Source organism: Triticum aestivum, chromosome 1B (genome assembly GCF_018294505.1).
Source record: "Triticum aestivum cultivar Chinese Spring chromosome 1B, IWGSC CS RefSeq v2.1, whole genome shotgun sequence".
NCBI lineage: Eukaryota > Viridiplantae > Streptophyta > Magnoliopsida > Poales > Poaceae > Triticum > Triticum aestivum.
The window spans coordinates 267,942,767-267,965,422 of NC_057795.1; positions in this window are offsets into that span (position 1 = coordinate 267,942,767).

The window sequence follows — 22,656 nt, forward strand, 5'->3', positions numbered from 1 at the left end:
GCTTGCCGGGATTCGCCCTCGACACGACACCTAGCTGTGCATTTAATGCACTTTGTCCTAACTGCCAGAGTTAGGTATGATAGCAATGTTAGATATCTAATCACACCCAAATGACTATTTTGCCACTGTGGTCACCCCTTAACCTATAAAAGGAGGCCCGAGGCAACCTAGCAAAGGGTTCGAACACTCCGACCCCCAACACTTGGAAGCTCATGTCGCTCTTCCTAAGGCACCCTTGCCGGCCCAGAGCACGTCGAGCCTTCGTCCACCTCCAAATCAATCCACAAAAGCAAGAGTAGGGTTTTACGCTGCAAAGCGTCCTAAACCTGGGTAAAAAGCGAGTTGTCCATCATCGCGTCATTCCCTATTGCTTCTGCTCTTTGTGCAACGTGCCCGTCCCCATGCCGGACCACAGAGGGGCATCCTTGTCCCAGAGGTGATCATGCTTCCACGCCAACAGGGGGGCGCGGAAGAAGTGCGGGGGAAATGGGGAAATTTGGGTGTCAACTCTTGGTTTAGCCCAGAAGTTCTAGGGTAAGGACGGAAGTTTTAGGGTTTGGAAGTTCTGGGAGTGCACGGAAGTTTCAGGGGTCACAGAAATACGTCCAGGGCAAAGCCTAATTTCCAAATCTGAGAACGGGGGCGAAAGAACTCGATTTGCAGGGCGAAATTGAAGGGGAAAATGAAAAAATAGGGCTAGGGAAGGTAGGTCCACTTGCCAAACACTAGATCCGTGGAGAAAATCAACAAAAACTCACTAGAACCATCAAAACGCAAGAGATTCTTGGGGGCTATTTTTGGGGAAATTTTTGAAACTGGGCAAGGAAATTCAAACTAAGCGGTAGAAAGTGTGTGTGTGGGAGGGGGGTAGGGCTCCAAATTCGTGGCAACCTATGCTTTGATCTAAGATGATGTAGATCACTTGGATAAAACCAATTCATGTCAACATGGCGCTTGATACCAAGATGATGTAGGGCAAAACCCTAATCAGTGTAATTTGTCCCGATGTTCATGAATTGGAGGTGGATTCGAGGAAGAACACGAGTGGAATCACGAAATGGGAAACACAAATCAACACACATAGATGCAAATAGAGATACACATAGCTAGATAGATCCACGATCCAGATCATCCAAAGAGTGAGATGGAATAAGATAGTTCTTCCCCAAGTCCTCGAACAAGGTCTTGATCATTCTATGATGAGAATCCTTCTCCACGAGTGGAGGTCTTGATAATCCCTAGGGACTTATCCAATGAAGGTCTTGGACTCCAATGGAGTGTTCTCTCTCTCAAGGAATCCCACAAGGAGAGGTACATGAGCAAAGCTCTATGATATGAGTGATGGGGAACGAAGCATGAAAATCAAAAAAATCCTACGAACACCCAAGATCTATCTAGGAGAAGCATAGCAACGAGAGGGGAGAGTGTGCCTACGTACCCTCATAGACCAAAAGCAGAAGCGTATATAACACGGTTGATGTAGTTGTACTCCTCGCGATCCGATCACGATCCAACCGATCTAGTGTCGAACGGACAGCACCTTCGAGTTTAGCACAGGTGCGGCTCGATGATGTCTCATCCTCCTTGATCCAAAAAGAGAAGGCAGAGAAGTAGATGGGAGCACAACCAGCACGACGGCATGGTGAGGATGGTGGTGGTGGAGCTAGTTCAGCAGGACTTTGCCAAATGCTACTAGAATGAGGACGGAGGAACTACGGAGTAACATGAGAGAGAGAGAGAGAGAGAGAGAGAGAGACCAAAGGCTTGGTGTGTCCTCTTGGGGCACCCCCTCCCCTCTATATATAGGTGGAGGGGAATGGGGAATAGCCCCTCCAAGCCTTAGGGCGCAGCAAAGGGGGAGAGGACTTGGACTCCAAGCCCAATCCTATTCCTACTAGGCTCCCCTTTTTTCCTTCCCTAGCCACATGGGCTTTTGAGGACTTGGTGCCCTAGCCCAATAAGGCCAGGGCGCCTCCCCTCAGCCCACGCCAGCCCTTGGGTCATGGTGGACCCACTTGTGGACTTTTGGAGCCCTCCGGAATCCTCCAGAACCTTATAGAAGCTTCATGGTACAATACCGAAAAAACTGCACCTTTCCGGAACCCAAAATATGACTTCCCATAAATAAATCTTTATCTCTCGACCATTACGAGACTCCTTGTGATGTCCGGGATCTCATCCGGGACTCCGAACAACATTCTGTTACCAATCATCAAATATCCCAATACTACTCTAGCGTCAACGAATGTTAAGCGTGCGACCCTACGGGTTCGGGAATCATGTAGTCATGACCGAGACACCTCTCCGATCAGTAACCAATAGCGGGGCCTGGATGCCCATATTGATTCCTACATATTCCACACAGATCTTTTATCGGCTGAACCACGATGTCAAGGATTCGGTTAATCCTATATGCAATTCCCTTTGTCCGGTGATATGTACTTGTCTGAGATTCGATCGCAGGCATCTCCATACCTAGTTCAATCTCGTTACCGGCAAGTCTCTTTAGTCATTCCGTAATACAAGATCCCGTGACTAACTCATTAGTCACCTTTCTTGAAAGATATTTAAGGTGTTGTATTACTGAGAGGGCTCAGAGATATCTCTCCGTCATATGGAGTGACAAATTCGAGTCTTGATCCATGCCAACCCAACAGATACCTTCGGAGGTACCTGTAGAGCACCTTTATGATCACTCAGTTATGAAGTGACGTTTGGATACACACTAAGTATTGCTCCGGTGTTAGGGAGTTACATGATTCATGGTCGAAGGAACAAATACTTTACATGAAGAAAGCTATAGCAAATAAACTAAATGATCTGATGCTAAGCTTACGTGGGTCTTGTCCATCACATCATTCTCCTAATGATTTGATCCCGTTATCAAATGACAACTCATGTCTATGGTTAGGAAATCTTAACCATCTTTGATCAATGAGCTAGTCTAGTAGAGGCTCACTAGGGACATTGTGTTGTCTATGTATTCACACATGTATTTAAGTTCCCGGTCAATACAATTTTAGCATGAATAATAAACATTTATCATGAACAAGGAAATATGATAATAACCAATTTATTATTGCCTCTAGGGCATATTTCCAACAGTCTCCCACTTACACTAGAGTCAATAATCTAGTTTACATAGTTATGAATCTAAGACCCATGCAGTTTTGGTGTTGATCATGTTTTGCCCACGGAACAGGTTTAGTCAATGGGTCTGCCACATTCAGATCATTATGTACTTTGCAAAGTTGTATGTCTCCATCCTTAACATAATTACGAATGGAGTTGAAGCGGCGCTTGATGTGCTTGGTTCTCTTGTGAAACCTGGGCTCCTTGGCAATGGCAATAGCACCAATGTTGTCACAAAAGATAGTCATTGGATCCAATGCATTAGGTATTACACCCCATATCGAATATGAACTCCTTCATCCAAACTTGTTCTTGCGCTGCTTCCGAAGCAGCTATATACTACTTCACATGTAGATCCCACCACGATGCTCTGCTTGCAATGCACCAACTGACCGCTCCACCATTTAATATAAATACGTATCTGGTTTGAGACTTAGAGTCATCCGGATCTGTGTCGAAACTAGCATTGACATAACCCTTTACGATGAGCTCTTCGTCACCTCCATAAATGAGAAACACGTCCTTAGTCCTTTTCAGTTACTTCAGGATATTCTTGACCGCTATCCAGTGATCTACTCCTAGATCACTTTGGTACCTCTCTGCCAGACTTATGGCAAGGCACACATCTCGTCTGGTACACAGCATGGCATACATTATAGAGCCTATGGCTGAGGCATAGGGAATGACTTTCATCCTTTCTCTTTCTTCTGCCGTGGTCGGGCTTTGAGTCTTACTCAACTTCACACCTTGCAATACAGGCAACAACCCTTTCTTTTACTAACCAATTTTGAACTTCTTCAAAACTTTGTCAAGGTATCTACTTTGTGAAGGTCCTATTAGGCGTCTTGATCTATATCTATAGTTTTTTATGTCCAATATGTAAGCAGATTCACCGAGGTCTTTCATTGAAAAACACTTATTCGAATATCCTTTTATGCTTTCCAGAAATTCTATATCATTTCCAATCAACAATATTTCATCCACATATAATATCAGAAATGCTACAAACCTCCCAGTCACTTTCTTGTAAATACAAGCTTCTCCGCAAGTTTGTATAAAACCAAAAGCTTTGATCACTTCATCAAAGTGAATATTCCAACTCTGAGATGCTTGCACCAGTCCCTAGATGGATCACTGGAGCATGCATACTTTGTTAGCATCCTTAGGATCGATAAAACCTTCTGGTTGCATCATATACAACTCTTCCTTAAGAAACTCATTAATGAATGTTGTTTTGACATCCATTTACCAGATCTCATAATCATAAAATGTGGCAATAGCTAACATAATTCTAACAGACTTAAGCATCACTACGGGTGAGAAAGCCTCATCATAGTCAACCCCTTGAACTTGTTAGAAACCTTTTGCGACAAGTCGAGCTTTAGAGACGGTGACATTACCATCAGCGTGTGTCTTGTTCTTAAAGATCCGTTTATTCTCAATGGCTTGCCGATCATTGGGCAAGTCCACCAAAGTCCATACTTTGTTCTCATATATGGATCATATCTCGAATTTCATAGCCTCAAGCCATTTGTTAGAATTCGGGCTCATCATAGCTTCTTCATATTTCGTAGGTTTGCTGTTGTCTAACAACACGACATCCAGGACTAGATTACTGTACCACTCTGGTACGGAACATATCCTGGTCGACCTACGAAGTTTGGTAGTAACTTGATCCGAAGTTTCATGATCATCATCATTAGCTTCCTCTTCAACTGGTGTAGGCATCACGGGAACTACTTTCTGTGATGTGCTACTTTCCATTTTGAGAGAAGGTACGATTACCTCATCAAGTTCTACTTTCCTCCCACTCACTTCTTTTGAGAGAAACTCCTTGTCTAGAAAGGACCCGTTCTTGGCAAAAGAGATCTTGCCCGCTGTGGTAGAAGGTATACCCATTGGTCTCTTTAGTGTATCCTATGAAGACGCACTTCTCTGCTTTGGGTTCGAGCTTATCAGGCTGAAGCTCCTTGACATAAGTGTCGCATCCCCAAACTTTAAGAAACGACAACTTAGGTTTCTTGCCAAAGGACAACTTAGGTTTCTTGCCAAACCACAACTCATACGGTGTAGTCTCAACGGTTTAGACGGTGCCCTATTTAAAGTGAATGCAACTATCTGTAATGCATAACCCCAAAATGAAAGTGGAATATCGTAAGAGACATCATAGAACGCAACATATCCAATATAGTACGATTACGACATTCATACACACCATTACGCTGTGGTGTTCCAAGTGGTGTGAGCGGTGAAACAATTCCACATTGTCTTAAATGCATACCAAACTCGTAACTCAAATATTCACCTCCACGATCAGATCGTAGAAACTTTATTTTCTTGTTACAATGATTTTCCACTTCACTATGAAATTCCTTGAACTTTTCAAATGTTTCAGCCTTGTGTTTCATTAAGTAAATATACCCATATCTAATCAAATCATTTGTGAAGGTAAGAAAATAACGATATCCACCGCGTGCTTCAACACTCATCGGACCGCATACATCAGTATGTATTATTTCCAATAATTCACTAGCTTGCTCCATTGTTCCAGAGAATGGATTTTTAGTCATCTTGTCCATGAGGCGTGGTTCACATGTCTCGAGTGATTCATAATCAAGAGATTCCAAAATTCCATCAACATGGAGTTTCTTCATGTGCTTTACACCAATATGACCTAAGCGGTAGTACCACAAATATGTGGTACCATCATTATTAAGTTTGCATCTTTTTGCATCAATATTATGAATATGTGTATCATTGATCGAGATTCAACAAGAATAAACCATTCACAAGGGGTGCATGACCATAAAAGATATTACTCATATAAATATAAAACCATTATTCTCTGACTTCAATGAATAACCGTCTCGCAATAAACAAGATCTAGATATAATGTTCATGCTCAATGCAGGCACCAAATAACAATTATTTAGGTTTAAAACTAATCCCGAAGGTAGATGTAGAGGAAGCGTGCCGACGGCGATCACATCAACCATGGAACCATTTCCGATGTACATCGTCACGTCGTCCTTAGCTAGTCTTCGTTTATTCCGTAGCTCCTATTTCAAGTTACAAATATGACCAACTGAACCAGTATCAAATACCCAGGCACTACTACGAGCACTAGTAAGGTACACAACAATAAGATGTACTATATCAAATATACCTTTGTTGATGTTGCCAGCCTTCTTATCTGCCAAGTACTTGGGGTTGTTCCGCTTCTAGTGACCATTCCGCTTCTAGAAGCACTCAGTCTCAGGTTTGGGTCCATCCTTGGGTTTCTTCATGGGAGCGGCAACTATTCTACCGTTATTCTTAAAGTTCCCTTTCTTTCCATTGCCTTTCTTGAAATTAGTGGTCTTTGTAACCATCAACACTTGATGCTCCTTCTTGATTTCTACCTCCGCGGCCTTAAGCATCACGAAGAGCTTGAGAAGTGTTTTATCCACCCCTTGCATATTATAGTTCATCACAAAGACCTTATAGCTTGGTGGTAGTGATTTGGAGAGTTCTATCAATAATCAAGTCATCTAGAAGATTTAACTCCTAACTGAGTCAAGCGGTTGTGCAACCCAGACATTCTGAGTATATACTCACTAAAAGAACTGTTCACCTCCATTTAACAATTAAAGAACTTGTGAGAGATGTCATACCTCTCGACCCGGACATGAGCTTGAAACCAATTTCAGCTCCTGGAAGATCTCATATGCTCCATGGTGCTCAAAACGTCTTTGAGCCCCGGTTCTAAGACATAAAGCATGTTGCACTGAACTATCGAGTAGTCATCAAAACGTGCCTGCCAAATGTTCACAACATCCATAGACGATGCTAGAGAGGTGATAACTCACAAGTATAGGGGATCGCAAAAAGTTTTTGAGGGTAGAGTATTCAACCCAAATTTATAGATTTGACACAAGGGGAGCCAAAGAATATTTGCAAGTATTAGCAGCTGAGTTGTCAATTCAACCACACCTGGAGATTAGTTCTCTGCAGCAATATGATCAGTAGCAAACTAATATGATAGTTTTGATAGTAGTGGTAACAGCAGCGGTAACGGTAACAGTGATAACAATCATTTTCTAGCAAGTGTAGCAGTAGCAATAGCAATAGTAACTTAGCAAAAGCAATATGTAGGAAAATTCGTAGGCATTGGATCGATGAATTTGTTGGATGATATTCATCATATAATAGCCATAACCTAGGGCGATACAAAACTAGCTCCAGTTCATAAATATAATGTAGGCATATATTCCATAAATAGTCATACGTGCTTATGGAAAGAACTTGCATGACATCTTTTGTCCTACCTTCCCGTGGCAGCGGGGTCCATAAGTAAACTAAGGGATATAAATGCCTCCTTTTAATAGAGAACCGGAACAAAGCATTAGCACATAGTGAATACATGAACTCCTTAAATTATGGTCATCACTGGGAAGTATCCCAAGTATTGTCACTACAGGGTTTATGGATCATACTACGCAATAGGTGACTATAACTTGGAAGATCAGTTCTAGAACATAAAACGGTTCAGATCTGAAATCATGGCACCCGGGCCCAAAGTGACAAGCATTAAGCATGGCAAAGTCCTAGCAACATCAATCTCAGAACATAATGGATACTAGGCATCAAGCCCTAACAAAACTAACTCGATTACATGATGAATCTCATCCAACTCATCACTGACCAGCGAGCCTACAAAGGAATTACTTACTCCCACTGGGGAGCATCATGGAATAGGTGATGGAGAAAGGTTGGTGATGAGGAAGATCGAAGATCCCCCTCTCTGGAACCTCAGACGGACTCCAGATCTGGCCTCCCGATGAAGAACAAGAGGTGGCGGCGGCTCCGTCTCGTGAAACATGATATTCTTTCTCCCTGAATTTTTTCTCCGAAAATAGGATTTTATTGCGTCGAAGATAGGGTCAGCGGGGCAACCAGGTGGGCACAACTCACGTGAGTGCGCCAGGAGGGGGCGCACCCTGGTGGATTGTGCTCCCCCAGGGACCCCCCCTCCGGTGGTTCTTGGCTCCAGTATTTTTCTTTTATTGTATAAAAATTCTCCAAAAAGTTTTGTTCCATTCCGAGAACTTTTATTTCTTCACAAAAACAACACCATGGTAGTTCTGTTGAAAACAACGTCAGTCCGGGTTAGTTTCATTCAAATAATTCAAATTAGAGTCCAAAACAAGATTAAACCATTAGGAAAAGTAGATACGACGGAGACATATCAACTCCCCCAAGCTTAAACCTTTGCTTGTCCTCAAGCAATTCAGTTGATAAACTAAAAGTGAAAAAGAAAAACTTTTACAAACTCTTTTGCTCTTGTTTACATAAATAAGCTTAAGTAGCACCCAGGTTTTCAGCAAAGAATATTGCTAACCATGTCAACAATAACCCTTAAAAATTATAATAAGTCATATCAATGGCATAAGCAACTAGCAAGCAATAATAAAATATCTCAAAGGACAACACTTTGTCAAAACAATCGTGATATAATATGACAACAGTGGTATCTCACTAGCCCTTTCTAAGACTGCAATAAATGCAGAGCACCTCCAAAGTTCAAGCAGCGACTAAACATTGTAATTCATGGTAGAAAAGATCCAGCCATGATGCATCCAGCATTAGTAAAACACAATGCATGAGGATGACAATAGTGCTCTTAGATCTGGCGCTTATTTGAGAAGGTGATGACACAACATAAAATTAACTAGATAGTCCCTTCGCAGAGGGAAGCAGTGATTTGTAGCGGTGCCAGAGCTCAGATTTTTAAAATAGAGATAAATGAAATTTTGAGAAATGCACCCTTACTGTTTACTTCGCGACCCTTAGTTATCGATATCTTCCATGCTAAGCACATTAGTGGAGGTTCCCAAGCGATAAAAGTAAAGGTTTACTCCTATAGGATCAAAAGTATGTCTAGAGGGGGGGGGGTGATTAGACTACTTGACCAAATAAAAATCTAGCCTTTTCCCAATTTTAAGTCTTGGCAGATTTTAGCAACTTCACACAAGTCAAGCAATCAACCTACACATGCAATTCTAAGAGTATAGCAGCGGAATATAAAACATTGAACATGAAGGTAAAGGGAGGAGTTTGGAGTGTGCAAACGCAATTGGAGACACGGAGATTTTTGGCGTGGTTCCGATAGGTGGTGCTATCGTACATCAACGTTGATGGAGACTTCAACCCACGAAGGGTAACGGCTGCGCGAGTCCACGGAGGGCTCCACCCACGAAGGGTCCATGAAGAAGCAACCTTGTCTATCCCACCATGGCCATCACCCACGAAGGACTTGCCTCACTAGGGTAGATCTTCACGAAGTAGGCGATCTCCTTGCCCGTACAAACTCCTTGATTCAACTCCACAATCTTGACGGAGGCTCCCAAGTGATACCCGACCAATCTAGGAGACACCACTCTCTAAAAGGTAATAAATGGTGTGTTGATGATGAACTCCTTGCTCTTGTGCTTCAAATGATAGTCTCCCCAACACTCAACTCTCTCTCATAGGATTGGATATGGTGGAAAGATGTTTTGAGTAGAAAGAAACTTGGGGAAGGCTAGAGATCAAGATTTATGTGGTTGGAATGGAATATCTTTACCTCAACACATGAGTAGGTGGTTCTCTCTCAGAAAATGAATGCTGGAAGTGTAGGCATGTTATGCTGGCTTTCTCCACGAATGAAGAGAGGGTGGAGGGGTGTATATAGCCTCCACACAAAATCTAACCCTTACACACAATTTACCAAACTCGGTGAGACCGAATCAGAAAACTCAGTCAGATCAATTTAGTTCATAATGTGACCATTAGGCATTTCGGTGGGATCGACATGTCAACTCGGTGGGACCGATTTCTCTAGGGTTAGGGCATAACGTAATCTCGGTGAGACCGATTACACAAACTTGGTGGGACCGACTTTGGTAATAAGATAACCAGAGAGTTGGTCAGGCAAACTAGGTGGGACCGATTCGCTCATCTCGGTGAGACCGAAACGTTACGAAGGGAAACAGAGAGTTTGTAATCCCATCTCGGTGAGACTGATTCGTCCATTTTGCATCATGCTTTTATATCGATATTTATTGCATTATGGGCTGTTATTACACGTTATGTCACAATACTTATGACTATTCTCTCTTATTTTACAAGGTTCATCATGAAGAGGGAGAATGCCGGTAGCTGTAATTCTAGCTGGAAAAGGAGCAAATATTGGAAACCTATTCTACACAGCTCCAAAAATCCTGAAACTCCACAGAAGTCATTTTTGGAATTAATAAGAATTATTGAGCGAAGAAAATTTCAGAGGGGGCCCACACCATGGACAGGAGGGTGGGGGCGCGCCCCCCTACTGGGCGCGCCCCTGTCTCCTGGGCCCCCTGGTGGCCCTCCAGTGCCCATATTCTGCTATATGAATGCTTTTACCCTGAAAAAAAATTAGAAGCAAGCTTACGGGACGAAACTCCGCCGCCACGAGGCGGAACCTTGGCGGAACCAATCTAGGGCTCCGGCGGAGCTGTTCTGCCGAGGAAACTTCCCTCCGGGAGGGGGAAATCATCACCATCATCATCACCAACGATCCTCTCATCGGGAGGGGGTCAATCTCCATCAACATCTTCACCAGCACTATCTCCTCTCAAAACCCTAGTTCATCTCTTGTATCCGATCTTGTATCAAAACCACAAATTGGTACCTATGGGTTGCTAGTAGTGTTGATTACTCCTTGTAGTTGATGCTAATTGGTTTACTTGGTGGAAGATCATATGTTCAGATCCTTAATGCATATTAATACTCCTCTGATCATGAAATGAATATGCTTTGTGAGTAGTTACGTTTGTTCCTGAGGACATGGGTGAAGTCTTGCTATTAGTAGTCATGTATGTTGTCTCTCCTCTAGTGGTGTTTTGTGAACGTCGACTACATGACACTTCACCATTATTTGGGCCTAGAGGCAGGCATTGGGAATTAATAAGTAGATGATGAGTTGCTAGAGTGACAGAAGCTTAAACCCTAGTTTATGCGTTGCTTCGTAAGGGGCTGATTTGGATCCACTAGTTTCATGCTATGATTAGGTTTACCTTAATACTTCTTTTGTAGTTGCGGATGCTTGCAATAGGGGTTAATCATAAGTGGGATGCTTTTCCAAGAGAGGGAAGTACCCAAGCACCGGTCCACCCACATATCAAATTATAAAAGTACCATACGCGAATTATATGAGCGTGATGAAAACTAGCTTGATGATAATTCCCATGTGTCCTCGGGAGCGCTGTTCTCATTATAAGATATTGTCCAGGCTTGTCCTTTGCTACAAAAAGGATTGGGCCACCTTGCTGCACCTTATTTACTTTCATTGCTTGTTACCCATTACAAATTATCTTATCACAAAACTATCTGTTACCTACAATTTCAGTGCTTGCAGAGAATACCTTACTGAAAACCACTTGTCATTTCCTTCTCCTCCTCGTTGGGTTCGACACTCTTACTTATTGAAAGGACTATGATAGATACCCTATACTTGTGGGTCATCAAGACTCTTTTCTGGCACCATTGCCGGGGAGTGAAGCGCCCTTGGTGAGTGGAACTTGGTAACGAAACATTTATACAGTGTGCTGAAATTTTCTGTCACTTGTTACTATGGAAACTAATCCTTTGAGGGGCTTGTTCGGGGCATCTTCGCCCCAACCAGTAGAGCAAAGAGTTGCTCCTCAACCTACTGAACCTACTGAATATGTTTACTTTGAGATTCCTTCGGGTATGATAGAGAAACTGCTAGCTAATCCTTTTGCAGGAGATGGAACATTGCATCCCGATTTACACCTTATCTTTGTGGATGAAGTTTGTGGATTATTTAAGCTTGCAGGTATTCCCGATGATGCTATCAAAAGGAAGGTCTTCCCTTTATCTTTGAAGGGGGGTGCATTGACATGGTATAGGCCATGTGATGATACGGGGTCTTGGAACTATAAACGATTGAAATAGGAATTTCACCAGAAGTTCTATCCTATGCATCTTGTTCATTGTGATCGTAATTACATCTATAATTTTTGGCCTCGCGAAGGAGAAAGCAGCGCTCAAGCTTGGGGGAGACTTAAGTCAATGTTATATTCATGCCCCAATCATGAGCTTACAAGAGAAATGATTATTTAAAAATTTTATGCTCGGCTTCTCTCAATGATCGCACCATGCTTGATACTTCCTGTGCTGGTTCTTATATGATGAAGACTATTGAATTCAAGTGGGACTTATTGGAAAGAATTAAACGCAACTCTGAAGATTGGGGTTCCGACGATGGTAAGGAGTCAGGTATGACACCTAAGTTTGATTGTGTTAAATCTTTTATGGATACCAATGCTTTTCGTGGATTTAGCGCTAAATATGGACTTGACTTTGAGATGTAGCTTCTTTCTGTGAATCTTTTGCTGCTCATGTTGATCTCCCTAAGGAGAAGTGGTTTAAATATAATCCTCTCATAGAAGTAAAAGTAGTTGCACCTGTTACATTTGAATAAAAGACTATCACTTATAATGATCCTATTGTTCCTACTACTTATGTTGAGAAACCACCTTTTCTTGTTAGGATAAAGGATCATGCTAAAGCTTCAACTGTTGTTTGTAAGAGTAATACTAGAACATATACACCCCTGAGCAAATTAAAGTTGAACCTAGTATTGCTATGGTTAAAGTTCTCTTGGATGATAATATAGATGGGCATGTTATTTACTTCTGTGGTGAAACTGCTAATATTGCTAAATCAGATGCTAAGATACATAGACCTGTTGTAGGCATGCCTGTTATTTCTGTTAAAATAGGAGATCATTGTTATCATGTCTTATGTGATATGGGTGGCAGTGCTAGTGCAATACCTATTTCCCTATGTAATGAAATTATGCATGATATTGCACTCGCTGAGTATGAAGATATTGATGTTACAATTAACCTTGCCAATAGAGATACTATTAAGCCATTTGGGATTGTTAGAGATGTTGAAGTCTTGTGTGGGGAAGTTAAATATCCCGCTGATTTTCTTGTTCTTGGTTCCCCACAAGATAGCTTTTGTCCCATTATATTTGGCAGGCCCTTCTTGAATACTGTTAATGCTAGGATTGATTGCAAAAAGGATGTTGTTACAATTGGCTTGGGGGATATGTCTCATGGTTTAACTTTGCTAAGTTTAGTAGATGACCCCGTGATAAAGAATTGCCTAGTAAGGATGAAATTATTGGTCTTGCTTCTATTGCCGTGCCTCCTACTGATCCTTTAGAACAATATTTGCTAGACCATGAAAATGATATGTTTATGAATGAAAGAAGGGAAATAGATGAAGTATTGCTTCAACAAGGTCCTATTCTGAAACACAACTTACCTGTTGAAATCCTAGGGGACCCCCCTCCACCCAAGGGTGATCCCATGTTTGAGCTCAAACCTTTACCTGATAATCTTAAATATGCTTATCTTGATGAAAAGAAGATATATCCTGTTATTATTAGTGCTAACCTTTCAGAGCAAGAAGAGGAAAGATTATTGAAAACTCTAAAGAAGCACTGTGCTGCATTTGGATATACTCTGGATGATCTTAAGGGCATTAGTCCCACTCTATGCCAACACAAAATAAAATTGGAGAAAGATGCCAAACCAGTTAGAGATCCTCAACGATGGTTAAATCCTAAGATGAAAGAAGTGGTAAGAAAGGAGATACTAAAGCTCCTAGAGGCAGGTATAATTTATCCCGGTGCTGATAGTGATTGGGTAAGTCCTGTCCATTGCGTCCCTAAGAAGGGAGGTATTACTGTCGTTCCTAACGATAAAGATGAACTGATCCCGCAAATAATTATTACAGGTTATAGGATGGTAATTGATTTCTGTAAATTAAATAAAGCTACTAAGAAAGATCATTACCCTTTACCTTTTATTGATCAAATGCTAGAAAGACTATCCAAACATACACATTTATGCTTTCTAGATGGTTATTCTGGTTTCTCTCAAATACCTGGGTCAACGGAGGATCAATCAAAAACTACTTTTACTTGCCCTTTCGGTACTTTTGCTTATAGAAGTATGCCTTTTGGTTTATGTAATGCACCTGCTACCTTTCAAAGATGCATGATGGCTAGATTCTCTGACTTTTGTGAAAAGATTTATGAGGTATTCATGGATGATTTCTTCGTTTATGGATCCTCTTTTGATGATTGCTTGAGCAACCTTGATCGAGTTTTGCAAAGATGTGAAGACACTAGTCTCGTCTTGAATTGGGAAAAGTGTCACTTTACGGTTAATGAAGGCATTGTCTTGGGGCATAAAATTTCTGAAAGAGGTATTGAAGTTGATAAAGCTAAAGTTGATGCTATTGAAAAGATGCCATGTCCCAAGGACATAAAAGGTATAAGAAGTTTCCTTGGTCATGCTGGATTTTATAGGAGGTTCATTAAGGACTATTCTAAGATCTCTAGGCCTCTGACTAATTTATTGCAAAAAGATATTCCTTTTGTCTTTGATGATGATTGTGTAGAAGCATTTGAAATACTTAAGAAAGCTTTGATCACTGCACCTATTGTTCAGCCACCTGATTGTAATTTACCCTTTGAAATTATGTGTGATGCTAGTGATGATGCTGTAGGTGTTGTTCTAGGGAAAATAGTTGATAAGAAATTAAATGTTATCCAGTATGCTAGTAAAACTCTTGATACTGCCCAGAGAAATTATGCTACTACTGAAAAAGAGTTCTTAGCAGTTGTATTTGCTTGTGACAAGTTCAGAGTTCATATTGTTGATTCTAAAGTTACTATTCACACTGATCATGCTGCTATTAAATATCTTATGGAAAAGAAAGATGCTAAACCTAGACTCATTAGATGGGTTCTCTTGCTCCAAGAGTTCAATTTGCATATTATTGATAGAAAGGGAGCTGAGAACCCTGTTGCAGACAACTTGTCTAGGTTAGAGAATGTTCTTGATGACCCACTACCTATTGATGATAGCTTTCCTGATGAACAATTAGCGGTCATTAATGCTTCTCGTACTGCTCCATGGTATGCTGATTATGCTAATTACATTGTTGCTAAATTTATACCACCTAGTTTCACATACCAGCAAAAGAAAAAGTTCTTTTATGATTTAAGACATTACTTCTGGTATGACCCACACCTTTATAAAGAAGGAGCAGATGGTGTTATTAGACGTTGTGTACCCGAGCATGAATAGGAACAGATCCTATGCAGGTGTCACTCCGAACCACATGGAGGACACCACGCTAGAGATAGAACTGCACATAAGATATTGCAATCCGGTTTTTATTGGCCTACTCTCTTCAGATGCTCGTAAGTTTGTCTTGTCTTGTGATGAATGTCAAAGAATTGGTAACATCAGTAGACGTCAAGAAATGCCTATGAATTATTCTCTTGTTATTGAACCATTTGATGTTTGGGGCTTTGATAATATGGGAACTTTTCCTGCCTCTAATGGATATACACATATTTTAGTTGCTGTTGATTACGTTACTTAGTGGGTAGAAGCTATTCCAACTAGTAGTGCTAATCATAACACCTCTATTAAGATGCTTAAAGAAGTTATTTTTCCGAGGTTTGGAGTCCCTAGATATCTTATGACTGATGGTGGTTCACATTTTATTCATGGTGCTTTTCGTAAAATTCTTGCTAAGTATGATGTTAATCATAGAATTGCATCTCCTTATCATCCATAGTCTAGTGGTCAAGTAGAATTGAGCAATAGAGAGCTCAAATTAATTTTGCAAAAGACTGTCAATAGATCTAGAAAGAATTGGTCCAAGAAACTTGATGATGCATTATGGGCCTATAGAACTGCATATAAAAATCCTATGGGTATGTCTCCGTATAAGATGGTTTATGGAAAAGCATGTCACTTACCTCTTGAACTCGAACATAAAGCATATTGGGTTATTAAAGAGCTCAACTATGACTTCAAACTTGCCGGTGAGAAGAGATTATTTGATATTAGCTCACTCGACGAATGGAGAACCCAAGCATATGAGAATGCCAAGCTGTTCAAAGAAAAAGTTAAAAGATGGCATGACAAAAGAATACAAAAGCGTGAGTTTAACGTAGGTGATTATGTGTTGCTATTCAACTCTCGTTTAAGATTTTTTGCAGGAAAACTTCTCTCTAAGTAGGAAGGTCCTTACGTTATTGAGGAGGTCTATCGTTCCGGTGCCATAAAAATCAACAATTTCGAAGGCACAAGTCCGAGGGTGGTGAACGGTCAAAGAATCAAACATTATATCTCAGGTAATCCTAGCAATGTTGAAACTAATATTATTGAAACCATAACCCTGGAGGAATACATAAGGGACACTTTCCAGAACGTTTCAGACTCCGAAAAGGAATAGGTATGTGGTACGGTAAGTAAACCGACTCCAAAACAATTCTAATGGCAATTTTTCTCTGTTTTGGAATATTTAAGGATTTTGGAAAGCAAGAAGTAATCCGAGAAGGACACGAGGCCTCCACGAGGGTGGAGGGTGCGCCCACCCATGCTGGGCGCGCCCCCTGTCTCGTGGGCACCTCGTGTGCCTCCCGGACTCTGTTTTATTGCACGTTACTTCTTTCGGTCGGTAAAAATTCATTATATAATCTCCCGAAGGTTTTGAACACCGCATCACGCAAAAATCCTCTGCTTTTGTTTCGAGCTGTTTCTGTTGCAGATTTTGAGCAAGATGTCCTCTCAAGAGTCAGTCGGGGAAAGTCGGGTATCTCACCCAACACCAGGTCCAGGAGCAAATAGCGATGCTTATCACTTTGGACCATCAACAGAGGATGAGATGGAGGCCGACTTGAAAAGGATAGATGCCATGGAGGAGGATCAAGAAGTTGCCTCTCGCTTCCAAGCAGGATTCATGATGGGGGAACTACATGTGACGCCCCCGATTCAATCGTACACTAATCATGCACGCAAACATGTATGATCAAGATCAGGGACTCACGAGAAGATATGACAACACAACTCTAAAAACATAAATAAGTCATACAAGCATCATATTACAAGCCAGGGGCCTCGAGGGCTCGAATACAAGTGCTCGATTATAGACGAGTCAGCGGAAGCAACAATATCTGAGTACAGACATAAGTTAAACACGTTGCCATAAGATGGCTAGCACAAGCTAGGATACAGATCGAAAGAGGCACAGGCCTCCTGCCTGGGATCCTCCTAACTACTCTTGGTCGTTGTTAGCATCCTGCACGTAGTAGTAGGCACCTCCAGTGTAGTAGTCGTCGTCGACGGTGGCGTCTGGCTCTTGGGCTCCAACGTCTGGTTGCGGCATCCGAGAAGAAGAGGAAAACGGGGGAAAAGAGGGAGCAAAGCAACCGTGAGTACTCATCCAAAGTACTCGCAAGCAAGGAGCTACACTAAATATGCATGGGTATACATGTAAGGAGGCCATATCAGTGGATTGAACTGCAGAATGCCAGAATAAGAGGGGGATAACTAGTCCTATCAAAGACTACGCTTCTGGCAGCCTCCGTCTTGCAGCATGTACAAGAGAGTAGATTGAAGTCCTCCAAGTAGCATCGCATAGCATAATCCTACCCGGCGATCCTCCCCTTGTCGCCCTGTGGAAAAGTGATCACCGGGTTGTCTGTGGAACTTGTCTGGGTATGTTTTATTAAGTATCCGGTTCTAGTTGTCATAAGGTCAAGGTACAACTCCGGGTCGTCCTTTTACCGAGGGACACGGCTATTCGAATAGATAAACTTCCCTGCAGGGGTGCACCACATAACCCAACACGCTCGATCCCATTTGGTCGGACACACTTTCCTGGGTCATGCCCGGCCTCGGAAGATCAACACGTCGCAGCCCCACCTAGGCACAACAGAGAGGTCAGCACGCCGGTCTAAATCCTATGCGCGTAGGGGTCTGGGCCCATCACCCATTGCACACCTGCATGTTGCGAGGGCGGCCGGAAGCAGACCTAGCAACCTCCATTACAAAGGAAGTTGCGTTATGTAGTCCAACCCGGCGCGCGCCGCTCCGTCGCTGACGTCAAGAAGGCTTCGGCTGATACCACGACGTCGAGTGCCCATATCTTTGCCGCGTAGTTGGTTAGTGTGTATAGGCTAGTGGCCAGACTCAGATCAAATACCAAGATCTCATTAAGCATGTTATTTTGAAGTAACCGCAGACGCCGACCAGGGCCAGGCCCACCTCTCTCCTAGGTGGTCTTAACCTGCCCTGTCGCTCCACCACATAGTAACAGTCGGGGGCCGTCGGGAACCCAGGCCCACCTCTACCGGGATGGAGCCACCTGTGCTTTCAGCCCCCACATCGGAATCACTTGCGGGTACTCAACGAGCCAACCCGACTTTATTCACCATCTGTATAGTATGTATATATGTATAGTATATACCCATGATCACCTCCCAAGTGATCACGACCCGATAGTATAGCAAGGCAGACTGACAAGAATGTAGGGCCAATGATGATAAACTAGCATCCTATACTAAGCATTTAGGATTGTGGGTAAGGTATCAACGACTGTAGCAACAATGATAGGCTATGCAACAGAATAGGAGTAATCGAATAGTAACATGCTACACTACTCTAATGCAAGCAGTATAGAGAAGAATAGGCGATATCTGGTGATCAGGGGGGGGGCTTGCCTGGTTGCTCTGGCAAGTAGGGGTCGTCAACAACGTAGTCGGTCAGGGCACCAACAGCGGCATCGGTCTCGTAGTCTACCGGAGAGAAGAGGGGGAAGAAACAATGAATACAATGCAAACAGATGCATAACGATGCACGACAAAGCAAATAGCGGTGCTAGGTGTGCCCTAACGTGGTAGTAGGTGATACCGGCGAAAGGGGGAAACAACCACGAAAGTATCCCCGGTGTTTCGCGTTTTCGGACAAGTGAACTAGAGGTGAAATGTTGCAGGTTCGCTATGCTAGGGATGTGTGGTGGACGAATGGGCTGCGTATCCGGATTCGTCTCGTCGTTCTGAGCAACTTTCATGTACAAAGTATTTTCATCCGAGCTACGGTTTATTTTATATGAATTTTAAAAGATTTAAATTAATTTTAGCATTTATTTAATTAATTTAATACAACATTATCCAGAACAGTGCATGCTGACGTCATCATGACATCAGCAGTCAACAGGGCGTTGACTAGGTCAAACTGACGTGCGGGACCCGCCTGTCATACTCTACTTAGGTTAACTAGGTTCTAGCTAATCTAATTACTGTTTAATTAAACTAACTAGTTAATTAGATTAATTAAACAGGAGTAATTAACTTAATTAATTCACTAATTAATTAATTTAATTAATTATTAATTTTATTAATTCTTTTTTAGCGTTCTCAGGGGATGGGGCCCTGTTGTCAATGGCCCAGGGGCCTTAACGGGCACTAGGCATCGGGCACCTGGGCGCGGTTACGGGCGCCAGGCGTGCAGGCCCGAGGCCACCAGGGGGCGCCGGCCTCGACTGCGGTCGGAGTAGTACGGCGAAACGGCGGCGAGGATGGGCGGTGGAGGCAGCGGCGATGGCTGGAGACGGCGCAACAGCGGCTGCAACCCTGCGGGAGCCGCGACAGTGGCCGCGGGGTGGCTTGGCCCGAGCAACAGGGGGGACGGCACCGAACGGCTGCGGGCGCGACCGGCCAAGGTAGGAGGCGCGCGCAGCAGGAGTAGAGAGCTCCGGCGCGGCCAAGGGCGAGCACGGACAGAGAGCGGTGGGGTGAGGCGAAGCGCGGGCAAGGTGTGGCGCGGCACGTGGCCAGTGCGGCCGATGCGCGCGAGTGGTGCAAGACGGAGAGGAGCATGGGGAGAGAGCGGGGCTGCGGCAAGCTTAGCGACACGTGAGGGCGGAGGCAAAGGGGAAGAAGGAGGGAGGTGCGGTGCTCACTACGGGGAGTAGGGTCCGGGGCAGTGGGGGTCGAGTAGGAGTCGGGGACGACGGGCGGCGACGGAGTCGTGGCGGCTTGGTTCCGATGGGCAGCGACGGTGGTCCGGGACGGCACCAGCGACTGGGTCGGGGAGGCGACGAGCAACGGCATCGGCGGGCAACGGCAAGCGGCGTCATGCAGCACCAGGTGGCGGGGCGCGGCCGTCAGGGCGGCATTAGGGGCAGCGGCCTCGGGCGCTGGGGGGTTCGATCCCCCCCCAGATCGGATCAGGAGAGGGGGAGAGGAGCGACCGAGAGAGAGGGGGTCGTGGGCAGCGAGTGGGGTGGATAGGGGTTAGGGTTCGGTCGTAGTGGGTGGTTAAGGGAGTGGGGCTGAGCCGGTTAGGGCCAGATGGGCTGGCCGGCTGGGTCGTCTAGCCCAGTTGGCCAGGGGGGTTCTTTTCTTTTATCTTTTAGTTTTTTGTTTTGTATTTTCCTTTTCTCTTTTCTGTTTTAATTCATTTTAAAATATTCAGGCACTTTCTAAAAATATGTTTTGTTTACTATCATTACCCTTGTAATATTCGGCACACACCGAACATTTTTGTTTCAACTTTTGAAAACTTTTGTTGTTTGACATATTTAGAATTTAAATTTTGAAACGGTTTCAAATCATTGCGAGGTTAGCAACAGTAACCGAGGTGACGTGGCATCATTAGCGTGGGATTTCTGTAGCTTAATTATCCGGGCGTCACAAATCTCCTCCACTACAAGAAATCTCGTCCCGAGATTTAAGAGGGGAGTAAGGGGGAAATTTGTGGTTGTGAAACTCTAACGGATCTTCTTGGTCTTGGTTGCTCTTCTCGAAGAGGTTGATCTATTACATTATTGTCTTCATTTCTCTTCTTCATGTCATCATGATGAATTCTCATCCTTTCTTCAGGATCTCCGTCGTACTTACGAATAGGTAAGGGGCAGTGATGACCCACAAGTATAGGGGATCTATCGTAGTCCTTTCGATAAGTAAGAGTGTCGAACCCAACGAGGAGCAGAAGGAAATGATAAGCGGTTTTCAGCAAGGTATTCTCTACAAGTACTGAAATAAGTGTAACAGATAGTTTTGTGATAAGATAAAAGGTAACGAGCAACAGGTAACAAAAGTAAATAAAGTGCAGCAAGGTGGCCCAATCCTTTTTGTAGCAAAGGACAAGCCTGGACAAACTCTTATAATAGGAAAAGCGCTCCCGAGGACACATGGGAATATCGTCAAGCTAGTTTTCATCACGCTCATATGATTCGCGTTCGGTACTTTGATAATTTGATATGTTGGTGGACCGGTGCTTGGGTACTGCCCTTACTTGGACAAGCATCCCACTTATGATTAACCTCTATTGCAAGCATCCGCAACTACAACAAAAGTATTAAGGTAAACCTAACCATAGCATGAAACATATGGATCCAAATCAACCCCTTACGAAGCAACGCATAAACTAGGGTTTAAGCTTCTGTCACTCTAGCAACCCATCATCTACTTATTACTTCCCAATGCCTTCCTCTAGGCCCAAATAATGGTGAAGTGTTATGTAGTCGACGTTCACATAACACCACTAGAGGTTAGACAACATACATCTTATCAAAATATCGAACGAATACCAAATTCACATGACTACTAATAGCAAGACTTCTCCCTTGTCCTCAGGAACAAACGTAACTACTCACAAAGCATATTCATGTTCATAATCAGAGGGGATATAATGTGCATAAAGGATCTGAACATATGATCTTCCACCAAATAAACCAACTAGCATCAACTACAAGGAGTAATCAACACTACTAGCAACCTACTAGCACCAATCCCGGACTTGGAGACAAGAATTGGATACAAGAGATGAACTAGGGTTTGGAGATGAGATGGTGCTGGTGAAGATGTTGATGGAGATTGCCCTCTCCCGTTGAGAGGAGCATTGGTGATGACTATGGTGATGATTTCCCCCTCCCGGAGGGAAGTGTCCCCGGCAGAACAGCTCTGCCGGAGCCCTAGATTGGTTCCGCCAAGGTTCCGCCTCGTGGCGGCGGAGTCTCGTCCCGAAAGGTTGCTTCTTTTCCAGCCAGAATTCCAGCTGCCGGCATTCCCCCTCTTCATGGTAAGCCTTGTAAAATAAGAGAGAATAGCCATAAGTATTGTGACATATCGTGAAATAACAGCCCATAATGCAATAAATATCTATATAAAAGCATGATGCAAAATGGACGTATCAGGCAGCTTTACAACAATTGAATGTTATAAGGGAAAATCATCTGGGGGGTATCCCAAGAATGATCATAAGAGTATCTCTCGAGTTGAACAAATGAAACACATCGAGAGCAAAGCAAGAATGTACCATAAGAAGTTTGAAGCGGATAGACAATCGGCATTGCCTGAAACAGCGCGTGAAAGGGGTTCAAGGCAACGGGAATATGTATTGTGTTTAATACCAGAATTGATCACTAGGAATGTGGATTGTGAATTTCATACGAAGCCAAGCGCGAGGATTAACTATGGAACAGGGTATACAGGAGAGTCAGGTTTTGATCCTGTGGAACTGTGGGTTATGGGCCCACCATGTGGGTTAAAAGTAGGAAGGGTGGTGACATCTTGCACGATCATGTAAGCAAGGCATGTCAGAGGATAGTCTGTCA